The 8,818-nt window shown below is 30.8% G+C and overlaps 1 long non-coding RNA gene across 2 annotated transcripts; it reads right to left on the bottom strand.

Annotated features, from left to right (window-relative positions):
• Nucleotides 1-5,062: 5,062 nt before the first annotated feature.
• Nucleotides 5,063-8,464, bottom strand: LOC129799943 (uncharacterized). 2 transcript variants are annotated; one of them, XR_008751562.1, is made up of 3 exons: nucleotides 6,612-8,464; nucleotides 6,199-6,350; nucleotides 5,063-5,841 (listed from the first exon to the last, which is right to left on the bottom strand). It is a non-coding gene; the product is annotated as an uncharacterized LOC129799943 (long non-coding RNA). The 2 variants fall into 2 exon arrangements; XR_008751563.1 differs by having other exon boundaries at nucleotides 6,199-6,751; nucleotides 6,941-8,464.
• Nucleotides 8,465-8,818: the final 354 nt, after the last annotated feature.

Below are 8,818 nucleotides of genomic sequence, written 5' to 3'. Positions count from 1 at the left end.
GTTTTATATTTTCTGATAGAGTCTTTTATTGGGAATGTGATCCTGCATATATCACTTTAACATGTACATATAATAAATAATAACTTTTATATCATATTTCACTGCACATTCCATTAAGAAGAAAATGTGAATCGCAGAGAAATACGCCAACAATTTCTCTAGAGAATTTTTGCACGCAAGATATCGCTTTTTCTCTCGAAAAATCTCAATTTCATCTGCTTTTCCACAGATACCATCTAATTTAAATATAGGCAGGGAAGATTTTAAAGAATTCTACCCTCACAACAAAATTTATTCGAAGCATCTACATTTTATTTAGGCTGTGTGTTTGTATCCCCTTTTTTTGTTCTACATTTTTTTTGCTGTATTGTGTGAACAACAAAATATTTACCTGTCGAGGATGTTTATTCATTTAATTGCTGCCAGCCACTCAATCCACAGCATATATATAACGATGGCTCCATTTTATAGTATTCTAAGTCAATTTGTAATATTTTTACATCAAGGGATATGTTATATCAGCCCTATAACTGTTCTAAATTTATTTATGGTAATCAAATATTTTTGTATCGAATTATTAAAGTTTTGAAAAAGTAAGTTATATGCATAATAGCTTCAAATTTTCTAATATCAAATGGTTTTCTTTTAATTTTTTTTTCATTTTTACATAAAATGGTATTGGATGGAATCGTTGTGGAAGGTGTTTTGTTTTCTAGGGTAAAAAATGCGCAGTGTGTCCGTTAAGAGAATATAATTAAAAATTTTAATTCGGCTTTATAATGAAATATTTAATTAACTAGATTAGCCCTTGAGCTTCACTGTTTTTTTCTCATGCTTTCAATTGTTATCGTAAGAATATTAACAATCTCTGTAATCCTTATAAAATTTTATATTCTCCAATCGGGCTGAGACTTTACTTAAGTGTTTTCTGCATCCACCTGCTCAAAAATATTGTAAATCCTCCAAAGCTTATATTAATAATAATAATGCTGGCACAACGTTTCATAGATGAACTAGGCCTTCCCACAAGGGGAGTTCGGGACATCCATTATTACTTTTTCTTATACAGGGATGAGGTTGTCAGTCCCATGCCCTGTGAAATCAAGTGCAGTGAAGCTCACTGAATGCAATTCGAACACCTTTAATGCCAGAAAAATTCCTGGAGACCTAATGGGGATTCGAACCCAGGACACTTGCATCATAGAGCGAGTGCTCTACCACTTCACCCATTGAGTGCCCGGTGACAGATATTACATTTTCAAATTGTCCGCAGTCTAAATCAAAAAATTAATATTTTAATTAATTTTTAAATGAGTTAAAAATGATTTAAAAAAAAATGAAAAATCTTTTTTAAAGGATTCATACAACATTCCTGTGAAAATTATAACAACGAATTTTAGTTTGTTTTAAAAATATTGCATTTCGAAGTTAGGGTTATTGGTGCTTATATGCAACCTGTTCGAAATATTGTTTTGTTTCTCCTAAACTCTAATTTTGCATCTTAGTAAGGTAAATGAAGCATAATATCGACTATGAAAGTTGGATCGTCATCCTAGTACAAAATGATATTATTTGAAAATTATTCATCGCTTTACTAATGGTATTTGCGAAATTCCTTACATTTTTAACGAATTCATAACGAAAAGTTTTAAGGAATCAAAGATCCCTCTATTATCTACGAATTCATATTAATTCATTTTCAACCGCTTATTCGTATTGGGGTCGCGGGCCTATGACATCCAAATTAGCAGCCCACGGTTGTCGATCCTCCGCCACTTCAGGAAGATATTCGGGTTCGATCCCAAGGCGTTCCAAAGCAAGATTCTGAATTTGATTCAGCCACCTTGTCCTAGGTCTGCCTCGAGGTCAACGCCTTCTCACAATGGATTGCATAGCACGAATTCATATAATTACCCTTATTAATCTAATTAAAAAATCTGAATTATTACAACCACCCCGTGTTTACAACTGCCCTAGTTCTTAGTACTTACTAGTTGCCCTAGTTTTCAGTGTTATAAGCTTAGGATAAAATATTGGCAAAATTAGTTGTCTCGTGTAGGTTTAACACTAAACCTACCAAGCCCCGGTCAAATTGACCGATTTAAAATTAACACGTTTTTAAACGGTACAATGTCGCTATTAAACTTTATGAATTTCTAAAAATATGCATGTAATATATTTTTCAGTATTTAAATTTTAATTTTTGCTCTTTTCTGAGACATATTTGGTGAGTATCCTACCCTACCGCGGTTTGTCTTTTGAGTGAAAAACGACCAAAAACGGTCGGTAGGTTTAGTGTTAATAAAATTAAAATAGGTAAAAATTCGCGAATCTCAGAACACAGTACATCCAGTTCTGTTTGTTTACCAATAGGGAGTAAATGAAACGTTCTACAAAACACGACAACTTTATAAGACACATAAACTTCCTAAGATGAATCCTAGTGACGCTTTAATAGCAAAACCGATTTTCACTTTTTTTGGCAAATATTTAAAGAAAATACGGGAAATGCTTATAATTTTGTCCAGTTTCTTATTTTGGACACTTTGAGGATAACATTGGACACTAAAAATAAATTGATTAAAATGATGGATTTTTATTCCAATATTTGATGAATAATGAATTCTATCTAAATATTTGTTCTTTTTGGAAGATTTTAACACTAAATACGTTAAAATTTGAATATGATTTGAGTTGAAATTGCTTTGTTGAAAATTCAGTGTGAGCAATTGCTTACGAGAAATATGACAGAACTTCGTGGCTTACTTCAGTCTTATTTAGTTTTGGTGAAGTACTAACAAAGTTTGTTCGCTGTTTTTGAGTGATATTATTGAATATTCATTGAATATTGTGTTGATTCACGTTACTGATGATTTGTACATTTGACCTGAAGTGAGATTTGCCTTGTGAATTATATTTTTCGTGTGAAAAATGGGAAATGTTTTAAGACATTTACCAGTGAGGTGATGATTCTTATTTTGGACAGGTGTTTTTCTCTCGAAATTTCGTGAAGTTTTAGCTTTTGTGATGACTAGGTTGGACAAATGCCTGGAGAAACAAAGGAGCATGATCTCTACGAAAGAGATGTAGCGAGAAATGCCTTGAAAGGCTCCCGGAAAGGTCAGGGAATGAGCGAATCCGCACGTACTTGGAGTATCGAAGTCAACTCACTTTAATGAATGATATGGAAAGTTTCCGGGCTTCTGTGACATTCTACGTTTCCCTTGCAAGAACAGGAAGAGGACTTGGTAAGATTGGTTCATGAAATGAAGAACAATGGGCATCCTGTTGAGGCGGATTATCTGTCCAAATTTACAGACAAGTTGTAAAAATTAATAACCAAGTTGTCCAAATTAAGAGTCAAATTCACCTCTACATATCAATTCATTTTTAAACGTATTAAAACTAATTTTAATAAAAATAAGACGATAAATAGCTTGCTAAGTTTCTAAACAACCCTTCTGAAAAGAGAGTAACAAGAAATGTCAATTAGTATAGAAAATATCGCACTTCAAACTTGGAACTTCGATGCTTATAAGCAGACTGTCCAAAATTATGAGCACTTCCCCTAATGGAATATATTTCATCAACATGAAACATGTACTTTCCAATTGCATCGCCAATTTCAACCGTAAATCGGATATCATATAGTTTGTGCAGTTTGTGTTTGTTCATATTAAGAATCGCATCTTACAATATGCCGATATAGGCTTATCTCTGGAGTTTCCGAGTATTTTCCACTCCTTTGATCCTCAATTTTTTCTCGTGGTATTCTCTATGGATCTCCCTGGGTGCAGTCTCTTCTCGTTAGCGGCGTGAACAATGAAGGTCTTTTGGGTTGAATAGTCATTTGTGAGTTTTGCAGATTAAAATAGGGTTTATTAAGTTTCTCTTCTTTCCAATTGAAGCATTTTGAGATGTAATGTTGAGAGCTATTTTGCGATAGTGGTTGCATGAGTTACAAAGAGTGAAGATTGTAAAACCCACAGATTTTCAATGCGGTATAGAGAATATTCATATCAGCTTCCCAGCAGATTCATTCTGACAGACAATATCACACTGAGTTGGGTATATACGGTATACAGAATGGATGGGGAATTCAAATTGCAAGTGGATGTATTCTCCTTAAGAGCGAATCGAAGTAGAGAGTTGAAGAACTTAAGGAAATAGTTGGTTACCATTGCAAAAGGACACAAGGTCACAAGGATTTTCTACTTTGGATATATAACATTGCAATGTATCATTTCTCAGACAGAAACACGGGGATTCCACAAAGTCTCTGCGGCAACTTCGAAATTGGTATTCATCTTTTTCTCCCTCTCATATCCTTTGATTAAAGAGTTGCTTCACAAAATTTCCCAAGTTACCATTCATAATCTATAATATTATTGGATGTTCACCGAGCTCGGGAACAATTATGAATTATGAGAAAAGAGGATTTCACCTTAAATCCCTGAACATATTTAATAATATTAAGGCTTCAATTGCTATACCCTTCGTGTTCTTTTTCATCTCATGACATTGTATATTACTTCACAACAGAGTCAAAGAACCTATAGTTTATGTTTTAGAAATTCAAATATCGTTCTTTTTAGACATTTTCTTTGAATTTTTACAAAGCTATAAATTTAACATTTTTCAGATTTTTGGATAAATTTATAAGTTATTATTATAGAAGCTTAATTAATATTAAGCAAATTATCAGAAATATGCTATTTGTTCCATTTTCTAAAATTATGTTGTGAAAGTTTTTATAAAAATGTTAGTGCTAATAATTAACAGTTTTCTGTTGAACTGTTATCAGTTGGCCTCTGACCAATGTCCAGTGAAGTGCTCCTGCAGAGAAATCCCAAAATTCCCTGTGTACCCTCATTAGGAGTAGTGGAGATATTTAAGACAATTTTCATAGACAATATCACAGTTTGACCACTGAGGAAGACGCACTGCACCGCCGAAAGCTTTGGCAAAAAATCCAGTGTGTTTTTCTTGTCCCTGAAAGGAGGAAAAACACTGACGCACCCGGAAGGAGGTTATCTCACTGAGTTTTTTAAAAAAGATACACCGAGAAAAATTTTATGGGTAGTATTAATGTTTTTCTGGGTAAAATCAAATGAAATTATGGGTATTTTGGCCCCAATGGTAGAATACATTTGTTTCTAATGTTTTATTTGATTTGAATACAGACGACTTTTACTTCAAATATTTTTACATTTGATCTGAAAGGCAGTAATCATAGCCACAACAAATATATTTGTATTTATTTTGAATGGCACTGTATTTGAAAAGAAAACATGTCTTTTAAATCAAATACATTTGCACTTTATTTCTAAAGTGGATTTTAAACACTTTCATGGGTAGAATCAAAAATTTCTGGGTAACACTACCATAGTTTCAATAGTAGAAATATTTGTTTTAACTACGAGTTACCATTAATTTAAATACACAATGGGTAAAATTAAAAATTTCCTTGGTATATTTAAATGTTCTTTACCATAGATTCAATGGCAAATATGTTTGCTTTGATATTCGTCCACATTAATTCAAATAATATCCTCGGGTAGATATAACAGTACCAGGGTATATTTAAAAAACTCTTGCTATGATTTCAAAAATAAATTTATTTGACATAAATAATGTGTATTCACAATAAAATTGTATTACATTAATTTCTATGGGGTGTTGCACGACTTTCTAGTAGTTTCGTGAAGTCTTCTTCTCAGCTTTTGGATGTATGCTCTTCTGCTTTCTCCCAATAGTGTTTACCAGTTTCAGAAGAAATAAGATACTTCAAAAGACTGATTGTCTTTTGCCCCGTAAAGATAAACGATGACATAATGAAATCTGAAAGACAGAAAATAAAATTAAATGGAATTAAAAATCTGAATCTATATGGTATCTATTGAAATAGCGGAAATAACTATTGAAAATAGAGTGGTGGAAATAATTATTGTCCTATCCCATAATCTTTAAAAGAACCCAACAATAAGTCTCGAAAAAACTTATACGTATAATATGATGTCCTTTATGTTAATCATAAAAAATTAATTTTGATTATAGAATCTTGTTTTCTCAAAACTTTAGTAGAATTTCGTTTTTTATTCTGGTGATAATTATAATTCCAGGTAATAATTGTAGGGCTACAGTATTTATTTTTCACCAATGGCGGTTAATAATTTTCAATAATTCAATGTAACTTACTTGATCAGTGGTAGTGCTCCTCGTCTACTTTTATTACAGCGCTCACTTTTCTAAGTTGTGTTTTGCAGATTTACGTCCTTTACTGTTTGCTCTGAGTTCTGCTGCTATCTGCGAATCACTTTTCCAATTCCATGGAAAAGACAATGATTGTCCTTTTCCCAGTGAACGGTTCAACGGTTACCACGATTGATAAAAGAAAGAATAAAAATAAAAATGAAATTAAAAACTTTTCCAGTATGATATTTTCCAAAGCGATAATTGAAAATACATATTCAACATAAATAAGTTGATATAATTAACATTTTTATAATAAAAAAATTATGCGAGGTCCAATATTTCTTTGTAAAGATCAATGCTAACTTTCACAAATTATGTAATTCTTATTGCATTACAAAAAAAATCAATTTTCTTACCTTGATACTATTTAGGTCTCTCCTAGATGGAATTTTTGAAGAAAAGTAGTTCGATAAAACAGATATGGTGATAATTTTCCAGCTTCTGCTCACGGACGTTTCCAATCAACAATGACTTGCAATCAGGATGATCGATTGAACTTGAACAATATCGAAAATTACAAATCGTTAGTAAAATATTAAATAATAAAAAATTCTTACGACGAATTTTAAATTTAAATAAAATAATAAAAAGTTTGACATTCCATTTTAGCTTAAAAGAAGAAATAAATTTAATTTAATTTACCGAATATGGTTAATACTTTTCTGGCAAACATTTTTTTACTTACCCAATCTAACGATTTCCAACACTTTATCAAATTTCTTTGTCGATCACTTGATGATTTTTGCAACTTTATAAGTTTACTTATCCACTGTAACCATTTTTTAGTTTTTTTTTCATTTTCAAATAGATTGGAAATAATTTGTGTGACAACTTTTCAACTCAGCGGCTTCTTCAAGACTGACTCGTTTTAATGTTTTCCGTACTGATGGAATCAGTCATAGATCTGAATGTAGTTTCCTTTTTTTCAAATACTTATGCTATTGATTCAAAAAATAGTATTAGATTTGATTGGTTTTTCATTCTAAATAAATATAAATTTCATTCAAATTATTAATTGTTATAATCAATGCATATAGAAAGTAATATTATTTATTTTATGCAAATCACGTCATTTGAAGAACACAATACACTGACCCTCGTGCATTTGCGTTCGTGCGTGTACGCCAGCCAAATATTAAATTTTTGGATGATTTAGAGCGAAATTCATTCAATTTTTTTAAAATGAAAATTTAAAAAACCTAATCAATAAGAATGCTTTAATAATTGGTATTTACCTTATTCTTTATAACATAAGTAAGTTTCTTAGGCATGTTTAAGAGAGATTCATGAAGAATTTTTAGCTCAATCCGCTCCCTCTACCAAAATTTCAGCCCGATCCGTGCTATAGAGCCGGAGCTAATTAACTTAGAAAATTGGAAAGTTTTCTTTTTAATTATAGCACCCCTAGCTGTAGTTTTACGAACTTATGAGAAAAAGAGGGTTTTTACGAAAATGTGAAATTAGTTGCAAATGACATGTTGTTTCATTTGGCTAAAGTTTAAGTTTAAATAATAAAATGTAATTATTTTTACATATTGTATTCGATTAGAATAAGTAGTTATTCACTTAAAACGTATTGATATTTATGATGAAAGGAATTTAATTTTCACCCTAATTTAAATGAATAATTTTTCAAATTATGACGACTGCAGTAAATGTAAAAACCACTGTTATTTATATTTAACGACAAAAACCATTCGTATCAAATATTTACTCAAAGTTATTTCATTTTTACATTTAAATGAAATGCATATTTTATACAGAAAAGTTTCTCACAATTCAATTTAATACCTGGTCATTTAATGTTTAGATAGAAAAAAAAATCATTTGAAATAAAATTTTGAAACAATTGTTTAAAAAGTCTTTTTCATTTGAAATAAATACAGATAATATTAAGACGTAAACAAAAATGTCAATATTAAATTTTACCCATTAAATAAATGCTTGTTGCATTTGATTTCATAAAACAGTACTTTTAAATCAAAAGTAAAATTTTATTTTTGACAACACAACGTTGCACATTTAATATAAATGTGTAGTTTTTCATTTTCAATGTATAATTGTTATTTTTAACATATATTATCTTTGATTCAAAAGCTGAGGTATTTATTTCAAATATTTAAACATTCACGCTAAAAGAAAAATTATTTATTCTCCGTATGAATGCACAAATATTTGAAATTATTGTGATTACTTTCAAAATCAAAATTATTTCGTTTGTATTGAAAGAAAAGTCAATTGATTCGAATATTTACCCAGAATTTTTAACATTAAATACAAAATATTCAATTTAAATAAATTCCATTTTTCTCGGTGTATATATTGTATTTATCCCTCTTTACAAGGCTCAGAGTCTTGTACACAAGGCTCACCTCAATTTTGACATATATCGTGTAACGGTCACGAGTGCAGAAAAATTCCCATACGCATTTGTATGGGAAAGTATAAGAAATTGGCTTCAACTTTGAAGGCCACTCGCCTTTTTTGAACGTAGGGGAAACGGGCACAACCAAACACGGGGTAGCACCAAACACTGTGATTATTTAATCAGATATTTGACTTC

The sequence above is a fragment of the Phlebotomus papatasi genome, chromosome 1 (genome assembly GCF_024763615.1).
Source record: "Phlebotomus papatasi isolate M1 chromosome 1, Ppap_2.1, whole genome shotgun sequence".
Classification (NCBI taxonomy): Eukaryota; Metazoa; Arthropoda; class Insecta; order Diptera; family Psychodidae; genus Phlebotomus; species Phlebotomus papatasi.
This window is presented reverse-complemented; position numbering and strand designations above follow the sequence as displayed.